This window comes from Aulonocara sp. 'chitande type north' Nkhata Bay, linkage group LG2 (genome assembly GCF_057382095.1).
Source record: "Aulonocara sp. 'chitande type north' Nkhata Bay isolate Kocher_YH1m ecotype deep benthic linkage group LG2, A_spYH_male_GT1.1, whole genome shotgun sequence".
Classification (NCBI taxonomy): domain Eukaryota; kingdom Metazoa; phylum Chordata; class Actinopteri; order Cichliformes; family Cichlidae; genus Aulonocara; species Aulonocara sp. 'chitande type north' Nkhata Bay.
In genome coordinates this window covers 3,107,930-3,130,001 of record NC_141345.1, presented here as the reverse complement: position 1 = coordinate 3,130,001, position 22,072 = coordinate 3,107,930, and the positions used below count along the sequence as shown (strand labels likewise).

The following is a 22,072-nucleotide window of genomic DNA, read 5'->3' as shown; positions in this document are numbered from 1 at the left end:
AACATGTCAACACTGAACATAAAGCAAAGGTTGCACCCAACCGTTGAGCGAGATAGACAGAGCAAGGTGGTCGGATTGTAAGTCAGTAAACCTCTATGACTCCAGCGTGGTTGTTCGGTTGTTTATTATCGGCAGAGAGCACACTCGGGTCTGGAATATAGGACTACTGAGACACTGGGTGCTGGCCACTGGCAAGAAACAGGGAGCAAGGCGTTGCACACGGAATGCCAATAAGTATCCCCTCTCTTCCAAGAGATTTCATTTTCGACTCTGCCACAAAACTACCCTGCAAAGGAACTCTATCATGGCCTCAGGTTAGATAGGAGTGTTAACATTAACTGTAGTATTTTCTCTAATTCTGAGCCTCATATAGTGACTAGCAATAAACACCACATTAGTTTGCTTTACCCATTTGACTGAGTACAGAGAGACATAGAAGCAGCTTCACCAAAAAAGAAAAAGAAAAAAAATAACAGGAACACATTTTGAGAAATTTTGTCAGCAAACAGGTTGCCTTAGAGGTGTGTCACATTTCCAATAAATCTAGCGAGGGTTCAGTGCAGAGGTTGGCAGAAGAAAGAGCGCACTCCCTAACAGTTCAAAACAGATATGAAAGTTTAATTCCAAGCTGGAAGCAAGCAGCAGGCAGAAAGGGAATGAGCTGAACTATTTTCAAAGAAGTAAGTGGCATTCATAATTCACATTATAGTTTTATATGAGGAAGCAGAATATTCCTTTAGACTGTTTCTGTGCCTGTAGTACATCTACAGCATTGATGGCTGCACTGTAGCCACTATGTGTTTGTGTAGGAAGGCGTGTTTGTTTATATTCGCTTGAGTGACAGAATATTTCATTGGTTTAATAGACTCAATATGCTAAATTTCTGCGCAGCATCCTGGAGGGTGTCAAAATGAAAGCTACATGAAATAAGTGCACCAACAACTGCTAGAGACAATGTGAGAGACAGTTTTCATTTTCCAATAAGACAGCCATAATCCAGCACAACGGCTACATCAGACTCTGAATCTCAATAAATTAACTATCTTTGTTTGCTAATAAAGAAATGCAATAACGTGGGGATATTAATACGATTAAACAGTGTCACGGATATCCATGTAGTTACAGCAGGACCAGCTAGACAGAATAAACACAGCGTGGAATAAATAAAATGTTCGATACATGCATCCATGTGTGCACAAATAAACCCTGACAATACAGCATTTAAAACTATACCGAGCTATTACCGCAGACAGTGGAAAAATGTCAGTCCTAGTTTTACTGGATCTCAGTGCAGCATTTGATACAGTTGACCACAACATATTACTCAAACGACTGGAGAACTGGACAGGTCTTTCAGGAACTGTACTAAACTGGTTCAAAACATACGTAGAAAACAGGAAATACTTTGTATCAATAGGTAACTTCACATCTGAGCAGACAAGTATCACATGTGGAGTTCCCCAAGGTTCCATCTTGGGACCCCTTCTGTTTAACATCTACATGCTCCCACTGGCACAGATTATAAACAACAACAAAATAAACTATCACAGCTATGCAGATGACACACAAATATATATCACAATGTCACCAGGAGACCGAGGCCCTGTACAGGCTCTTGGTAAATGCATTGAGGAAATCAATGACTGGTTGTGCCACAATTTTCTCCAGCTAAACAAAAACAAAACTGAGGTAATAGTCTTTGGTGCCAAAGAAAAACGATTACAGGTCACCAGAGAACTTCAATCTATACATCTAAAAACCACAAACCAGGCGAGAAATGTGGGTGTAGTGATGGATGCAGACCTAAACTTAGAAAAACACATTAAGACAATAACAAAGTCAGCTTACTATCACCTCAAGAATATATCAAGGATAAAAGATCTGATGTCTCAACAGGACCTGGAAAAACTAGTCCATGCATTCATCTTTAGTAGGCTTGATTACTGTAACAGCATCTTTACAGGTCTACCTAAAAAATCAGTCAGACAACTACAGCTCATTCAGAACTCTGCTGCTCGAGTCCTCACTAAGACCAAAAAAGTGGACCACATCAGTCCAGCTCTGAGGTTCTTACACTGGCTGCCTGTCCGTCAGAGGATAGACTTTAAAGTTCTGATGCTGGCCTATAAAGCTCTGAATGGTTTAGGACCAAAATACATCAATGACCTCCTGACCCAGTATGAACCATCCAGATCCCTCAGGTCATCTGGATCCGGTCTTTTATCAGTTCCCAGAGTCAGAACCAGACACGGAGAAGCTGCATTCAGCTTTTATGCTCCTTATATCTGGAACAAACTCCCAGAAAGCCTCAGATCAGCTGAAACACTCAGTTTATTTAAATCCAGGTTGAAGACTCACCTGTTCTCAGCTGCATTTGAATAAAGCACCAAATCCACACTTTAAGCTTAAATTTCAAAACTTACATTTAACTACTGATTTTATCTACTGTTCTGATTTTATCTGTTTTGATTTTATCTACTGTTCTGATTTTATCTGTTTTGATTTTATCTACTGTTCTGATTTTATCTGTTTTGATTTTATCTACTGTTTTGTTTGTTTGTTTGTTTGTTTGTTTGTTTGTTTGTTTGTTTGTTTGTTTGTTTGTTTGTTAATTAGTTAGTTAGGTTATTTGCTTGTTTTAATCAATTTTAAATCATGCTTTTTATTTGTTCTTGTTTCTAATGTCTCTGTAAAGCACTTTGAATCACCTTGTTGTTGAATTGTGCTATACAAATAAACTTGCCTTGCCTTGCCTTGCCTATTCCTCTCCTCAACTGTGAAACTGTTAAATGTTAATGAAATGTAAAGACAACAGCAAAAAGAGAGAAAGGTTAATCAGATCTGAAAATGTCAAATATCTCGAACTACAGAGATATAAGATACACACAGACATCCACATATTATGCAGCTAAATCTACAAGGACATCTGCTTTTGCCACTGAGAAAAAGCCTGGATAACAACACCTGTGCCACTTTTAACTGAATAAAAAACGAAGCCATGAAACCATAACAGCATAAATGGCAAAAACAGACCCCTCACAACAAATAATCACTTTATGAATTAGAACATTAAACCATAAGAAATCACTGAGCCTTCTTAATACTGGAGATGGAAAACAGTGCTAATACTGCACATGATAGATTTTGTAAGCAGCATAAGTAAAAGTAAGTTTTATTTTGCTTCATCCTTCCTATATAAAAATACAAAAACAAAACCAAACAATGAAAATAGAGAAACTCCATATAAAGAAATGCAGGGTTTCAAGCTCAGTGGGTTGCCTGATTTAGTTGACCCTCTGCCAGACCTATGCCTTGAGGCAATTTTCACATGTTTTTGTGTATAATTTTTATTTATTTATTTTTACCATTGAGTGGTAAACACTGGCACATCACAGCAAGGAAAACAATCAGTCGGCTGGAGCTGGTAGAGTTTATCTGTTTTCTCCGGGTGCTTCAGTCCCCCCCCCACAATCCAAAGGCATCCATATTAGTATCTTTTGTTTTTTCGTTAACCTTTCTGCTGCTCCCTTTATCACAAACAGACGCCACAGAAGGTAGCGCTGCATATTTGATTTGGCAGATGCCATTCTAGGGATCTTTTGCTGGTAAGGCAAATGTGTAAACCACCACACAATGGAGCCTGTGTTTCTTAGGTTAACTGGTGATTTTAAATTGCACATAGATATGAGTGTGGATGGTTGTCTCCCTCTCTGTATGCCCTACAATAGACAAGCGATGCATCCAGGATGAATGCCACCCTCCCAACAGCCTTAGTGGACACATAGATAAGGAACTTTTATCTAAAAACTTAATTTACCTAATGCACCTCATTAGACATCTTATTCTTGTTATTGGTAAATACGCTTGAAAAGCTAAACATAAAAAAAGCAAATGTCATGACTTAATACAATTACACCTCTTTAGCTGATAGCTTTTAGGGTAGGCTTGGTCATTCACCACAAGGTTTACCATGGTTCTGTGAGCTAATGCTGGTATGGCCTACAGCACTTTCTCTTCATGCTGGACATGGAAAATAAATTCCCTGATGCCATTCTCGCTTCTCACAGTGAGAGAGTAACCATAGTAGGCATTGTGCTGTGCAGAAGTGCCACTTTGACCCAGTGTTCTTTAAAATAAAAATATAAATAAGCATTTATATATTTTTTTAAACTGAGCTAACCTTTGTTGCTAAGCAAATACAGCCACCATGCTGTTACAAAAGCACTCTGGAAGGTCGACACTATCAGCTACCCGTCACCGCAGTGTTGGAAAATTAGCAAAAGAAAATACTGTCATTGCCTTTTGTTTCAACGTTCACCATGTTTGAATCACTATGTTTGATCATGTCCAGGTCAACCAATAATACATTTCCTGTTCATCCATGTGTTACTTTAAATTACCATCTGATTTTTCAACCAGCCACTTAATTTAACACAGCTGGTGACCAAATAATAGGGTATTTTTCTTAGAGTATGGAATGGAAACAGTATCAACTATATATAATCTGTAAAATATTTAATAGGACTCGGACAAGAACTAGGGCAGCAGATCATAACCCAGATCACAGCCTTTAGAGATCTTTTTTTTAATCTATTGCTGTAACTAGACAGCTATTTACGATTGTGGATAAAAACCCCATGTGGCTGACTAACCCTTTCATTCATAAAATGCGTGTCCTACAAACCCAATAAGAAGGCTGCTGGAAAGATATCGTGTACAAATTTAGACAGCAAAAGATATTTGCAGTATATGTATGTATTTATTCATGTATTTTTTGATAGACTTTTTCATCACCATGACCTGTATGTAATTACTAGCTTTCTCTCAACAGCACTTTGGTGCCAGCAGCTGCATACTTTAAAAATATATTTTTTTAATTTTTCCAGTCAATTGAGTCAATTTTCAAAGGGAACCTCTGCATATCTCTTTATTTCTTGCATATGCATGTGCTAATCTTTTTAGCAGGTTTGGACATTAACTTTATTTATTTTTAAAAAGAGTCAAGAGTGGTATGTAAATAAGATCATTCGATGCATAAACAACAGAGAAATTTATGTGGAGCGACCTGAGAAACAGTCCTGAAGCACCTGCCATTTTCATAGTAGAACAGTCCTGAGTCCTTTTTGAGCTATTGAGAGCAAACGCTTGGCTCGGGGCAGAAAGACTGTACACAGCTTTTTCAAACGCTTGGCTCGGGGCAGAAAGACTGTACACAGCTTTTTCAGCCCACAGCAAAGTCCAGTATCCAATCATGAAAATACGGCAGCTTTTTCACTTGGCAGAGGTGGGTAAGTTGGTTTAGCAATAAAAACAAAATGTGAAAAAGTGCAATGGAAACAGACATTGAAAATTAATGTGGACATACATGAAGCATATGATTTATCTGTCACTCACACTCCCACTTCACTGGAAAAACACTGGCAGACAAAAACATCAGATCTGTGCAGCATACTGAGAAAACTGCAGACTTCCCAAAACTGTTAGACTTCTTCTTTAGCGCCCCAGTTCTTAACATTTGCAGAAACAGAGATGTGTGGAATCATGATTGCATTTGAATTTGACTTTTTCAAACTTATTTAAAAACAAAAAATGTGATAAAAACCTCAAAATCAACAATGACACTTAAAACAGTAGAACAGACCGATATAAAAGCATTCATAGATTTAGCAGCTACTTTGTTACAGGTACACTTTGTTAGTATCAAGTTGGACCCACTTTTGTCTTCAAACTGGAAAACACTCTGGTCCATATTGATAATGATAACATCCCACATATGCTACACATCCATGATGTGAATCTCCCATTTTGACACATCCAAATGTACTCTGTTGGATTGAAATCTGGTGCCTGTGGAGGCCATGTGAGTAGTGAACGTACTGTCATGTTAAAGAAACAAGATTATTTGAACTTGAATCGGCACTATATAAATAAAATTGAATTAAATCGACATGGTTAGAAACAATATTCATGTATTTGACAAGTGTAGTGCTCCTTTCTGTAACTTTACTTGTGTTTTATTTCTGTTTTGAGAGAGCTATGTCGCAAAAATGCCCAGAAGACCACACGCCTACTACAACTAACTCTTCAATTTCTCCTCAGATTCCAATAGTTGGGCTCCCAGTGGACAAATAAACATTGATTTATTTTATCAATTACTTCATTGTTGGCGAGACATGTTCTGCTATTGGAAATCCAGAAAATTCAGTGGCTCAGAGATGTTCTGTCTTTTTTTAAAAACGGAAAAGATTACACATACAGTTAAAAGTAGCATGAAGAGGTTCTTTGCAAAATGGCAACCTGCCCTATCTTATAATTCCATAAAGCATCTTATCTTTGGTGGGTAGAACACTTAGTTCTCTTATAGAACCATAGAGGGGCTTAAAGTTACACTGTTAAGCTTTATAATAATGTTAGCCATCATTGTGTTTGTTTGCTAAGATAAACCGTCTGGCATTAACGACCACGCCACATTCAAGGTCTCTTTAAATCACCTTTTCTTCCCCATTCTGATGCTCAGTTTGAACTTCAAGTTTTCATGACCATGTCTACTTGCTGCCACGTGATTGGTTGATGAGAATTCCATGTTAATGAGCAGCTGAATAGGTACACCTAACAAACTGTCCTGTATGTCTGTGAAGGTTCTCAGTCATCCAGGTCATTGTAGTCAAAGGAGCTTGGAAAGAAAAGCGTCTGGACTTCTTTAAGTTGCTTGAAGACGTTTCACCTCTCATCCGAGAAGCTTCTTCAGTTCTAAGGTCAAATGGTGGGGAGTCCCAGATTTAAACCTAGTGGGAGTTTCCCCCACAGAGGGACAAAAGGACCCCCTGATGATCCTCTAATCGCCTGAGCCAAGGTGTGAAACTGGGTGTGGGTCCCAATCAGCCAGGGTTTCGGGTGAGCTCTTTGTGAAACCTGGCCCCACCTTTCGCATGCCAGCTCCTTTGAAAACTGTCCTGTAAGCAGTGTTGGTCAAGTTACTTGAAAAAAGTAATCAGTAACTAATTACCGATTACTCCCCCAAAAAAGTAATCCTGTTACTTTACTGATTACTTATTTTCAAAAGTAATTAATTACTTAGTTACTTAGTTACTTTTTAAAAACACGATTTACAACCTGAATAGGTGATAAAGCGATAGATCTTTCAGCCCAATTCTACTTTTTCTGCATAATCCATCATACAAAATGTAATCAAATGGAAAAGTCTCTTTTTAAATCTTGTTTTATCAGTTTTAACCTTTTAACTTTATGCATCAAGCAAAAATGTAATTATATGCAACATTCTCTGACTGGAAGAAATTTGTTTAACTTTTAAACCTATTTTCTGCACATTCCAGCACATAAAATATATATATATTTTTTTTGTGTTTACACTCAGTCTTTCAAATAGATGCAAGTAAAACACAGCAGAAAATAAATAACATCAAAGGACTAGCAGTCCTGTTGCTCTATTTTCACCTGTAAAGCAGGAGTGGCGTAGGCGGAGGTTTGCCCTGGTGCAGGTGTGCCGCGGCGGTCAGTGGAAGAATCCGCGAGTTTCTCTGTGAGTTTCCCATTACGTCATTGCGCACTCAGTGCTTGCTTGGAAGTTTAGGGTTTTTTTCGCTGTAAAAAGAAGTTTTCTTCCCACGCACAACGGACACTAATGTTTTTGTCACTTTTTATGGAATCAAACTCAAAGTAAGGTCAGTACTTCCACGCTTTAAACGCTGCACGCTCATACTCTCTCCCACAATCGATATATGATCCACTGTTGATCTGCACACAGCTGTTGTCACGAACGTTGCACTTGCTAACGTCACTGTCATGACACATTCTCGCAAAAAAAAATCACAGTTTTAGTAACGCAGTAACGCAGCGTTCCTACGGGAAAGTAGCGGTAATCTAATTACCGTTTTTGCAACAGTAATCCCTTACTTTACTCGTTACCTGAAAAAAGTAATCAGATTACTGCCCATCTCTGCCTGTAAGTGTATGTTTCCTGTACTCCAGATATTTTTTGCGTCATGAAAGTGGTCGAGCCAAATCTTGTGTCAATGACGGATACGTACTGACAGCGAGCTAGATAAACAGACAGCCAGACAGAGTGATGGTTAGACCTTAAGTGCAGCTCTGTCACTCATTCACAGAAGTACAGCGCTGACACTAACACGATGTGTTACTGAATACTAACATTCCCTTTCTGTTTCTTCTTCACTTCCCCTGTGGCCACCCCACTGACCCTCAGCGTTTAGCCGCCTCAAACAACAACATTTCAAAGGGGATTCAGTGCGTTCAGGCCTTCGAGTTGTCAAAGCGTCTCACTCTTCAAGGTGGGTAAGGGGCACTCACTGCCTTGGGCCATTTTCACACATGCTCCTGCCAGCTTGCCCTTACCAATATAGGGGCATGAGTGTTTAGTAGTGTAGCTTCAGTGGCTGCTTGTCAATATAAATAGGACAGTGAAGTGGAATTCAACCTTAGAATTTGACACAGTTTACGATCTACAGTTTTATTCACCCATTCATCATGCTAGTTGGACAACGAGGGATTTTTGATTGGAAATAATTGTGCACCCTTCAAATGTTGCATTCATGTTTGAGAGAGATGAACGTAAATGTTGAGATGTCCACATGGATGGAACTAATTATATCAAACTTAATTAAAATCTGTTTTTTTGGTCACCAGCAATAACACAGTGCCTTTCAACAAGGAGAATGGGATGTTTATACATGTAAACACGGTACAGCATAATACAGGGGGGGGGGAGAAAGAAAGAAGAAAGATAAAACCTTTCTTTTATGAAGTATTGGGCCGGTGGACAAAAATACAGGAATATTGAACTACAAAATGTAGAATCAGAGGAAAAACTGAATGACAGATGAATAAGCCGGATATCCTTTATGCTGAGACAGAGAGTAAGACAGATAAACACTGAAAACACTCAACAAGACATCCCAAGAGCACAGCAGGAGTTTTAGTCCAATATTTCCCATCAAGTGGGTGGAATGAGATATGAAAAGCTGGGAGGACTGACTGTCATTCACACTCATTTACAAGCATGTCAGTATTCCCATAGCATGTCCCTGCAGTCAGAATTTGGAGGGAAAAAAGATATCCTTACCAATATATAGATCAAAAGGGTCACTTTCACACACACCATAGTGCAGAATTTCTCTAAACACTGATCAGAGGAGCTATATGCAAGTATGCAAATGTCTGACTCAGTCAAATCAGATATTAAACAGTCTTCACCCTTCCAATTCCCAGCAACAAAGTCTGTGTGAGCATGGTGAATGTAATTTTCTTCTGAATTCAAAGCGAGCCAGTGCATGTTATGAGTTCTTACACCTGCAAACCTACAAATGGAGTATTTCTAGCAGTGAGAACCTGTCTGAGGAGCACAATCTTACGTTGGGTACTGCATGTGAGGAAGGGTAACTGGGACAATGTCCTCACCAGATTCTCCTGAAATTGCCTGAAGTTCATGTGTGAAAATGGTAACGTAATCTCTCCATACTTACTAGTCTAGAGCTATGTTGTATTACAGTTACACTGCACACAGACCAGCCAAAAACAATAAAAACGGAGCCACTTAGCTGACCTCCAAGTCTACTGTATTGTAATGACTGTAGCTTCACTATAATGTATAGTTAAGATAACATTATTGCCAACTAACTTTTTTTCTGCTGAGCTAAACTTAATAGTGCCAGCAGTGCAGGTTTGTCTTCTGGATCATGGCTTGAAAACATTATCGTTTTTCCAAAGCTTTTTTTTTCCAGTTTAAGTGAACTACATTTATTGAACTGCAGTTAACTGTATTCATCCCTAGCAGGGCAGTTAAATAGTTTCTTTTAGAGTATTGAGAACTGCTGTGCAATCCTCTCCTTCGACTTGATAAAAAGAGTAAATAAAGCAGAGTACAAAAACCCAAAACTACAACAACTGCAACGAACTTATAAGCAATAAGAATAGAAAGATGCACTAAAATAGCCATCAAAGCAGTCTTGTGGTCTTTTTTCTTGATCTGGCCCTTTTTGTTTCAGTCAAGGAAAGTTTTATGGCTCTTCTAAGTAATTCCATTAAAAAAAGATGTTTCCAACTTGCTGGCACCATAAAGAAGGTCCATAAAGATTATTTTTTTATTTCTGTGCTGGCCAGTCAAGGTTTTCAGCACCAGTTCAATACCTGAACCATCCAGAATCAGTGTCGGGCCAATGCTTTTGAATTTGAAGGGGAACAAATCCTTCCATCTGTGGCTGCAGTTATAGCAGAATCTTACTGCCCATAGGTCTGGAAATAGATGTTCAACATTCACTCAGTGTGTGCATGTGTAATCAGATACTTGTGGCTATACAATCAAGTGGCTGCACATGACATTTCCTGCAGTCCCATTTTAGTTTAGTTGCGAGTAAAATTGTGAGCATAGTAAACACCTGTGTCTGCAGTGTGCTTAAGTAGAGCTCCCAGAATTGTGCTCTTTTGTTTCCATGTGGCACCGAAGTGTGAAAATTACCTCTCCAGCTTCAACTTCAATCAATTTCTGTAGTTGCCAAGTTGTCAGTCTTGCCAGGCAACAGAAATGCAGAACAATAAGAGAAAGCAAAACCCCACTGCATGTGGCTGGATCCGCCTACGCAATCAGCCTTTCACAACACAACCACAACACCTGAAATTTTCACATTTCAAACAGACATGATGTAGCACTTTATTGACATGTACGGGATTTCTTTAAAGAGATCACCTCTGCCCGTTCTTACTCGTCTTTAACAGAGCTTTAAAAGTGGAATACAGGTGGAATAAATACAGTATCTGCCCACCCCAGAGCAACAGCTTGGTGCCCAGTAGAGGAAGCACAAACACAAAGAGAGGCCATCTATGAGTGTGTCCTCTCCATTTCTGTGCCCTTGCTACCACCTCACTCTCACTTTGCTCACACTCCATTATTCATGCTCAAGAATGACCAAGACTTGGCTAAAGGTAAAGGCAAGAAAGTCTCAGAGTTTCTTAATTCTGCTGGAGCCGCATACTTTAGTGTAAGTGCTGCAGGGGCTTGTCCCCAAGGTACATAAGCTGATGAATAATGGCAGTATGGTGCACACACTTCAGCATGGCTGGCTGCGGCATGAATCAGAATCATAACCCTTAGAGTGTCGGGTTGTGCTTAACACACTGAGCTGCTGGATCCCCAGCAGAAAGTTTATTCCAGCTGTGATACAGTTACTCAAGCATACCGTGATTGCAGCGCTGCAGTCAGTCATCTTAAAATGCAAAACTATGTTCTATGTAGTGCCAGAAAAATATTTCTATGGAATGCAAAACTGCACAAGACAACATATGCGGAAACTGTAAGCATCATAGACTGTATATAAACAACAGACATGACCATTTGAAGTCCTTACCATCTTGGGTTTTTGAAACCAGACCCTACAATTTCGTCGAATTTCCCAGAGGAACCCACCCGAGGGATTAATAAAGTTCTATCTTATCTTACAAATGAGAAACCAGGAGACGCTGCATGATCACACAGCACCAAAATCAACCATAATGTAGCCACACCCTTAAAGGTCATCAGTCAAGTGAGCTGTAGAGTCGTGCCATGCTTACCTTGAGAAAGACTGCACGTTTATAGCACTTCCACAATGGCTTTACCTTTCAGCCTCAGAGGCAATGGCCATCTTTTATATAAAGACAACAGTGACGACAAAGAGGCAGCAGGACTGAATGTGTGTTTCCAACCATCTGCAGCTCCAGTAAGCTGGCGGTCCTGCTGTGCTTCAATAGGTTTTCCTTGGTAATAAGTTCTCGTTTTAATCTGTTTCTCATTTAACAATAAAAAAAAAAGTCTGTTCGTAACAGCATAGCTTTTTAATATGGCAAACAGGCACACTGCTGTGTTTGATTAGTGTTATTTTAAAAATGCAATTATCATAAACTTAGTATCTGAAAATTAATATGTGATGAAGAGCTAATTCAGTAAAAAAATATGAGAAAACCGCAGAATTATACCTCAATTTTGGGGCAAAGATCTATTAAGCAAAGATTTAAGTATTGCAACAACACCAATCATGGATAAATTATTCTGTGTTATGAACTAGCATGTAGCATCTAGAGGTTGGTTGTGCAGTACAGCTTGTAGTAATATTTCACATGTGCAGTTATTACTTCAGTTGTCGCCTCTTTTCAGCAAGCCTTTGGGAATATGTTGACCGGGCCCTGGCTCCACTGCAAAACTACACTTTGAATGATTTCAGTTTCCGAATGGGAGGGCATTATACAGTACCCATGTATCCAGTCAGATGTGAAATTTGTACCCCTGAGTTTCTAGTGAATGGGGCTCTCTTGAGGGCTAAGTGTTGAGATTACTTGCACGCCATCTTCTCTGGTAATGAACCCTGTCGCGGTACCAAGATGTAGCTGAAGGGGCACAGCGGCCATAACAAGCTCCCTCATGGTGACTGCCCATCTTAAATAACTTTTTTTTCCTGCACTTGGGAGACACAACCACAAAACTTTACAGCTACTTATGAATAATTATGATGATACCTTATGTTGTAGCACTCGTCTTCATTGAAATGGCCAACAAATATGACCATTACATCTGTTTTCATCTGCATTAACAGTGCCCTGTATAAACAGAGACAGAATAGCAATTTTACTGAGCAACCATGCAAGCTTGACACATACATCCAGTGAACCCCACTCATGAACTCTGCTTGTAACTCTCTCTTGGACCAAAAAAAGTGTGGTTTAAAAGACAATTCTTCAAGCGATTTCCACATGAAGAATGTTTATTATTCTCTATAACTTGTGAATTTGCCCTATTTAGAATTCCTCTCTTATTGCAAGCTTCTGGAAACTGTTCCCCTCGGGCACTGTTCTGGTATCAGCTCATACACGCATTCACCCCCCATCCCTCCATTAACCAACCATTCATCGCATCCATAACCTTCCTCCACATTTATTGGGATAAAAAAGGTTTTAAGGTGAGTTCTAACATTGTATCACACAAATCCTGGCACAGTCGAGCCTCTTACATCGGCATTATTCACTACTGCACAGTAAAAGCCATTAGATATAATTGCATTTTTTATGAAGAGCCCATAGAAGCTTCCATTGTTTAATCAATGAGAGGGCTTTCATTTTCAGGGGATGTCCCTGGCTTCATGAGAGGTTATCTTACAGTCCTGGAAGGGTCATCCAGGTCTATTACCCTGCAGGTTAGCATCATGCCACATCCAGATAATCACTCCTTTCTCTGCAAGTTGTTATCTGGTTTTACAATCATCCAACATGCTGTAATAGGCTTTCTGTTGACTCTGGTAGATTGTTATCGTGTTCTCACCGATTGATTACAACATGGTATCTTTAGGCCATATTGACCATCATGGATGGGGTTAATATTGAATTTTAGGTGCACGTGGACTAAGAAAAATTAACAATTTCCATAGAATAAAAACCATCCACAGCAACCTTGCCATAATCCCAAGACAAGCACAACATTACTTCACCATTGCTATTATCTTCCACCCATGTCCCAAGCTGCAGGAAACAGGGACACCACAGGGAACACATCTGCTAAGTTGACCCATTAAAAACCCCAAAACAAAACATATAAAAAATATATTGTAGCTCCTTCCAGAAACCTTTAATAGTGACTCTCTTCCTTATGCATAAAGCTAAAACACTATTGTGCAATGCTTCACGCTTTCATCTTAGAACAATCATAATTGCACAAATGAATATTACTTAAATTATGTTATAATATGTTGCTTATTGTGATTGAACCCACAGGGAGTTATCACCCCACTCTGCAGTTTCTGTCAACTCAGCCAAGTATCCGCGAGAATTACATCCATATTAGGTGATTTTTCACCTTATGACTTACGTCCATTTTCAAGGTTGAGTGCTATCACTGAAGGGTTGGTGACCTTAATTTAGCAAGGCCAAAGGTAAGGGTGTTAACTTCAAGGTTGTGAAAAGGTATTAACCACCCCTGACACAGAACGCCGGACTTTCATTCACAAGAGAGGCATTAACCTAACATGAAAGACAGACAATTAAAATTTGTGTTTTTATTAAACACAACCCTGTCCTACATCTCTTCCAGTTTCTGCACATTTAACCAGATGACTGATGGTTCCTATTTATTTTGGCTTTTGACTAAAATCAGTTGTTTTTGCCTTTGGCTTTATTCCATACACACTAACTACCTTTTGCAGCCTGGTAGTAAGTTTTATTCTATTTATTCCCATAATGTCAGCGTTATCAGTGAGGAATAGGCTGCATATGGGTAATCTTCCAATGGAGAATTGGTGAAATAGAATAGAATAGATTAATCCTTTAATTGTCCCGCAAGGGGAAATTTGGGTGTAACAGCAGCAAGAAAGACACATATACAAACAAACAGTACACAAGACACAGAACAGAAACATACACAATTTGTACATATTTACATCAAGGACAATAGTTACCAAAAACGTTATTAAATTAAATAAAATTAAAAGAAGTTAAGAGGCAATGAATATCTTTTCGTGTCACATCTCCTTTTTTCCAATATTTTCCAAGAAAGATGCTGGGAATCTGCTTAGTGATACCTCTGTTTTGGTCTAAATTTGGCTGTTCTTCTGAAAGAATTAAATCTACCTTCTTCAGCCTACTCAGGATAATCCAAAGAATTACTCTGCATCACAGATAAAGCTGATTAATCTGCAATTCTGGCAAAGTCTTAAATTTCTTTTTCTTTAGGACAATGATAGTTAACTATAGTTTTCGATTCGTAGAACATTGTGTAGTTTTCTATAACTTGCCAGATGCACAAGGAATTTTTTTCTCAGTTTTTTTTTTTAAGTTCTGCTGCAATGTTGTCAACATCAGGTGATTTACTTAAGTTTATCCTCCATACCACATCCTCCACTTCAGTATAGTTTTGATATGTGTCAGGATCAAGTCTTATCAAAAGGTTCTTGACATTACTACTGCCGATCACTGCCATCTTCTAAAATAGCAGAGAGAAACGTTTTAGATATTGTAACTACAGTTGGCTGGAAAGAAGAAAGCAACTGGACTTCTTTAAGTTTGTGGAGAAATCCAAGAGATCAGATCTAAAAACAAATCAGATGAGCTCAATAGGTCACGTCACTATCACTTATGGTAATGAACCACAGATTTTTTCACACCTTGGCTCATGTGATGACTCACATGATCAGCAGCGCGCCCAAAGGGACGACTTCAACAAGGAGTTAAATACCTGATTTACAGTAGGTACTTATTTAGGTTGATTTAGAACAGGGGTCCCCAATCCCAGTCCACGAGGGCCGGTGTCCCTGCAGGTTTTAGATGTCTCCTTGATCCATCACAGCTGATTTCAATGGATAAATGACCTCCTCAACATGTCTTGAAGTTCTCCAGAGGCCTGGTAATGAACTAATCATGTGATTCAGGTGTGTTGACCCAGGGTGAGATCTAAAACCTGCAGGGACACCGGCCCTCGTGGACTGGGATTGGGGACCCCTGATTTAGAGCTTAAAGAAGACCAGTTGCCCTCTTTTTCTAGTTATCTATGAGTTATCTAGACTTCCATGACCTGGATGACTGAGGACCTACACAAACATGCTTGGTTATCTGGTACTCAGATGACCAAGCATGACACAAAGGGAACTCTTTAATATAGCACAGGTTTAGGGTGTTTATACTGGAAGCGTAAAGGAACAGAGAACCCAATCAATTAATCCCAACATCCAACAAGTCAGGATAATCAAGTAAATAGCATAAATGTGTTTTATATTTTAATAAATGGACGCCTGATAACTGTGGCGCATTGCATCTGTCTGATTCTAATGGTCACAATGAAATGAAGACAAATGAATTTTAATTTTTGTAGAAGTGCTATGATCATTATTTCTAGGTTTGTATGAGGGGATATGATAGGCCCATTCTGCTGTAATTGTGATTGTGTGAATATGAAGACGACCAAAGGATTGATCACCTGCTAAATTTACAGGAGCTGCCTGGCCATGGAGACCAATGCCGTTAGGCTATGAGCACAGAGTTTTTCTGTTGATTTTAATGCCAGAGGAGGTTTGGAGCGGTGCGGTTATTGAGTCAGCAGAGACTTTTACACAAAATGTGCCTCAACGCTCAGTGACCTGCTCTGTAACTTCAGGGTTGTTGTGGTTCCTCATCGATTCCACTTTGCAATCATCACAAACTGGCTTTCTGCAACAGCGGCATCCTGTCACAATACCGCACTCGAATTCAGCGAGTTTGTTAAAATGACCCATTGTTTCACAAATGTTTGCAAAGGAAGTCTGTTTGGCTCCAGTTCATACTACAGTTGTCATTTGCATACTGTGCATCACACAGACATGGTTAAGATAAAATATTAAACATTATTGATATTGTCACTAAGATCTTAGGTATATATGGATAGTTTATGATGAACCCAAAAGGCAAAAAAAAATAAATAAACAAACACAATCAGATCTTTTTAATTTAATATATTACTTTAAGTGCTAAGTGTTACAACCTTAAACAGTAGCTCAAAAATGCAAATATTCACCACTTGATATGTGTAAAATAGAAATCAAGTGCAAATGCCAAACCATCTGCACTGTTCTTATTTTTCACACTTGATTTTAGCACCACTCCACAGTAGCCACATCACCCACATATGCAGGAGAAATATGTCAGTAAACCACTTATTATTAATGTTAATTATCCTTGCAAGTGAAATTAAGCTCCCTTTCTGTGTCTTCTGTTCATGTTTGCTGTGCAAGAGCAAGCAATCTTAATTTATACTCGTGGTCACAATATAATAACAAGAAGAGCTTGATTTATGCAGGCCAGAGAAAGCCTCCGCAACCCCAGAGAGAGAGAACAAGCAAGTGTGAAGTGCTTGTCCAGATTCCAGGAATTAGTTGTCGAATATCAGTCATCTTCCTCCTCCACAGTTTGCAATAAAATGAGTGAAAATGATCTAAGAGGAGTGGTGTTATACTATGTGTCAGATTAATGCAGGCCAGAGAGAGCCTCCTCCTCATCAGTGAAGGGCAGAGAGGGGGATGCAAAATAAACTGATCTAATTGTTAGCAAAACTGTTGAACTAAAACAGCCTCAAAACAAGCACAGAGGAATACTTTGCAGTCATTTTTCTAACTTTCGTCTTACCGAGATTTAGCCCAGACAAGTAGGAGGCCCTTTTACAACTTGATTTGGTGAGTAAATAACTCCCGCTGACACACACGCACATACAGAGACACGCACCACTTATTATGCCCTTCAAGTCTTTTTCTTTTAGAAATGGGATGCTAAAATTAAAAACCAGGATAATTTTTGTCATTGTAGCCCCTTCTTTCATACATCAGTATGGTCCCTCTGAACATTGTTGAATATCCCTCATAGTCTAAGAAGAGGGCAAAGTAATAAAAATGTTAATATGTTAAATTGACTCCTTTTTACTATCACAGTTGCCTCTGAGGAAGGCGTTTAACAACAAGCAGCAGGTACTTAACAGATCAGGTTACATACATATTACACTTTTCTGGATCCTTTTCAATATTTTATTTTTAGCTTATAGCTAATTTTTATAACTATTTTTTTTTTTTAAATCAGATAAAGACAAAGCAGTGAAGACAATTTTAAGAAGGGGATGTTCACTACCTACCAATCTTTCAGGAAAAAGTAACCGGTATTATATTTTAGTTTCATTCTTTAATAAGTTGCGGTCCTTTTCACATAACTTTTTTGGGATACAAAACCAAAACGTTGCATGTATGCCATGAATATTATTGCAGTCAGCAAGAGAAATCCATCGATCCATCCAAAAATTCAACACTCAGCACACCTGTTTAACTGCACAAGTAGACACAGATGTTCAAGATGCCCTGCTGAAGTTCAAACCAAGCATCAAATTGTGGAAGAAAGGTGATTTAAATGGTTTTGTGGTATATTTGTTACATGTTTTCCACATATCTATCTCTAAGTTTTGTACAGAATTAACTAAAGAGGTGAAAATATCCATTGAGCTGCAGCTTTCTAGGTGAAAACGCTGTGTTGATGCCAGAGATCAGAGGAGAATGGCCAGTACACTTCAGGCTACCAGGAAGGCAACAGTAACTTAAATAGCCACTCATTAAAACCAAAGTATGCAATAAAGCATCTGTGAGTGTACAAAACATCCAGCATTGAAGCAGACGAGTTACAGCAGCAGAAGAGCACACCAGGCAACACTCCTGTCAACTAAGAGCAGAAAATTTAGTCTCCAATTCACACGAGCTCACAAAAGTTTCAATTTCTGCTGCAGAATTTGGATGGATGGGTCAGAATTTGGCATAAACTACACAAAAACATGTATCTATCCTGCACCGTATCAATGCTTCAGGCGTGATGGGTGGGGACATTTTCTTGGCATGCACAGGGCTTCTTAGTACCAAGTGAGCATCATTTTAACACCACACCCTACCTGCGTATTGCTGCTGCTGACCATGTCCATAACAAACCTCGTCACAAAGCTCACTCATCTCAAACTCTTTTCTTGAACATGACTATGAGTTCACTGTGGCCTCCACAGTCACCAGATTCAATTCAATAATGCAACATTTACAGCAGCTTGTTGAAACTATGCCACAAGGAATTAAGGCAATTCTAAAAATTAAAGTTGGTCCAATGCAGTACTAGCAAGGTGTCAAATCAAATCAAATCAAATCACTTTTATTGTCACATCACATGTGCAGGCACACTGGCACAGCACATGCGAGTGAAATTCTTGTGTGCGAGCCCCACAAGCAACAGAGATGTGCAAACACAACAACACAAACGAGCAAAATACAAGAATGGCCAACCTGAAACTAATAAATATATGTACAATATATAATAGTGTATGCATTTCTGGATGTGTATACTAAATATTTTCCTACGTGTGTGTGTGTGTGTGTGTGTGTGTGTGTGTGTGTGTGTGTGTGTGTGTGTGTGTGTATACACATTTTTACAAATTAAATAGTAAATAGTAAAAAAAAAAATAATAATAATAATAATAATAATAATAAAATATATAGAATATACAGAGTTGAATATGTGCAAAACAAGTGGCATTTATATACAGTGTGGAGTGCATAATGTTGAAGTTCCAGTAGTGAAGCTGAGGTGTCTATGAAGTGTTCAGCAGTCTGATGGCCTGATGGAAGAAGCTGTCTCTCAGTCTGCTGGTACGGGACCGGATGCTGCAGAACCTCCTTCCTGATGGAAGCAGTCTGAACAGTTTATGGCTGGGGTGACTGGAGTCCTTGATGATCCTCCCCGCTTTCCTCAGGCAGCGCTTCCTGTAGATGTCTTGGAGGGAGGGAAGCTCACCTCCAATTATCCGTTCAGAGCACCGCACTACTGTACCTAATGATGTGCCCAGTGAGTGTACAAAGTACACTGTACAGTCAACACACAGAGATTATAAAATTGGGGCAATCTTAAAATGTAAATTTTTGGACAGCTACACACACATACACACTTTTCTTTAAAAAAAAAAAAAAATCACACAGATTTCCTGCTATGTGGGTTCCACAATCCATCTCTTGTGTTTACTTTCTAATGTTTAAATCCAACCATGGCTGTCATGCTGAATTTGAAAAGAGCTGCTCCTTATCAGGATGCTGCACTCCCTTTCCACCACCTCCTGCCTGAACCTGTCACGAGGACAAACAGATCTCAGCTAACCTTGTCCTTGTGCTAACTGTGCTAGTTGCCACTAAAGCACTGATGTTACGAGACTTCCTGGGGGCTGACTTCCACAAATCACAAGGTTGTTGTCTCCTGACGTCCATCATATGTTTACCAACGCTTCCCATTCCTTGCTTAGGTCCTTGAAATGCCAGAGTTCAGTGGCAAACCGTGGCAGCGCTAAGCTTAATGTGGCTGAGTTATGTTGACAGAAACATGGCTCCCTCTGTTACCTCTAAACCCTCCAGCATCCCCGACACCTCCCTACAAAACAAGGTGACATTTCAAGATGAATGATATTTAGGAGCTTTATTTTGAGAAATGAAATTAGCCAAGGTTAATGAAAGAAAAGCAAGTCCAATCAGGGCATTGATTTTCAGGCAGAAAGCAACTATGCAGAGATCAATTTGGAGTAATAAAAAAAAAGGCCATAAACAAGGGAGCCCACAACACAGAGCAGTGTATCTGCCTTCATGCACTGTAACAATACTACATTACTGAGCTTTTATTTTTACTTAAAAAAAATGCATCAGTCAGAATAAAGAATGCCGCTTAACCAGAATCTTTGCAGCAAAAAAAAAAACAAAAACCCTAACCTTTCTTGCAAGCATTTTATTAAGTTCATATCTTCTATGACAGTTCAGCATTTTACTTGAACCCTCAAGTCATCACGCCTGCTGCAGAAAAACACAATTCATCTGTCACCTGGTAAGCAACAAGCTCAACCACTGGAAAATTGCTACCTGTCCTTGTCAGTCTTTATGTCCTCTGTACACTGCTTTTACACCTGTGTAATGAGATGTAAGAAGCGCAACATCAACCAAGTATTCAAAACTCTATGGATGGATATAACAGATGACTGACAAATATAGTTAAGTTAAAAATCAGGGGACAGCTTAGCTTCACATAATAAGCAGAAACAAGGGGAAACAGGTTCTCAAAGTGGGCCTTGTAGTCATAGCCAAGGGGGCCACAAACAAGCTTGTAAATTTGTGTTGTATCATTAAAAAGTGCGTCTATACAGATGGGGACATTTATACCAATGCAACAAGAATATGATTTCTATAACTCCTTCAAACATTATCTCTGGGCCAATAGAAACTTTGATACATTATACTGGCAAAGGTATTAGTACACAGGTGGCCTAATACTTTTGTTCCTTTTAGCGTATGCCAATATGATATTGGCATATTGTTCGCAGCAGGGTGCAGTGAACCATTTCCGCTGCAGTGTAACTTTGCTTATTAGCAGTGTTGGGTCCATGTTTTATTAACACAGTCAGCTGATTACAAGTCATGTGCAGGAGGAGATAAATGTCCTTGTGTCCTTCCTTGCAATAAAAATAAAAGTAAAGTGTAAACTATATCCAGGATAGAAACAACTGCTTCTTTGCTTTGTGTTCATATGTAAAAACTGAAAAAAAATATTGTTTGTATGTCTTCATTAGGATAGGGCTTCGTGTTGGTGTGTGGTTCTGTAGCCTAATATTTATATTGCTAAATGGTAATTATTCTAACTATTATATGAGCACATAGAAATATTTGAATCAGTTAAATTAGCCCCATCACAATCCAACCTAGACATAGTTATGAGAGTGTATTTTGTAATAAAATTTGTTCGCAGATAAAGAGCCACCTGGCATTGCTGTCATACTTTACTGCAGAAGAGTCTTGAGCTACTCATCTAGGAACAATAGAAATAACTGCAAAAAATGTCTTAAATGTACAAAGATATGAATGTAACACAGAAAAGAAGACAAAAACAGTTTGTGCATTTGTGACAACCTTTATTCTCCAACACAACCTGAACTCTCTTAGGCAAAACTGTCTTTAATTATAGACTGAAGGAATATTTCTCCAGACTTCATGAAAGACATTTCGAAGCTCTTCTTTTGGAGGTTGGTTGCTTTTTCATTTCAAGATGATCCTAAACCATCTAAATAATGCTGAGGTCTGGACTCTGTAAACATCAGTCCGTTGTATAGTTTGGCATACCTCAGCCTTTTTTCCCTTTTGTTTCCCTTCCTCAAGAATGACCTCGTGACAACCACCCTTCCACTGAGACCATTTCTGATGAGTAGATCCACAGTAGATGGACCAACTGAACCAGATGCATCTCTCAGGTCCTCTGTCAGGTCTTTGCTGGATTTTTTCCTGTTTCTTAACTAAATTACTTATAGATACTACTAATCTTCTGTAGATAGTTTATTTTTTAGTCGTGCCACTTCCTATTTCTCTAAAGTTTTTGAGCTGTGACAGCTCATTCACCAATTTGGGAATCACATTATTGGTGTGAAAAATACTATTTGTTTTTTTTTGTTTTTTTGTAGATTCAACAAAGAAATTGAAACAAATCATGATTTTGTGACAGCCTGACTTTCACTTCA

At 38.9% G+C, this 22,072-nt stretch overlaps 1 protein-coding gene across 3 annotated transcripts in view; it reads right to left on the bottom strand.

The window, feature by feature from the left end:
* Positions 1 to 22,072, bottom strand: part of drp2 (dystrophin related protein 2) — a 179,802-nt gene that overhangs the window by 120,077 nt on the left and 37,653 nt on the right. The gene's annotated exons all lie outside the window — the stretch shown is intronic.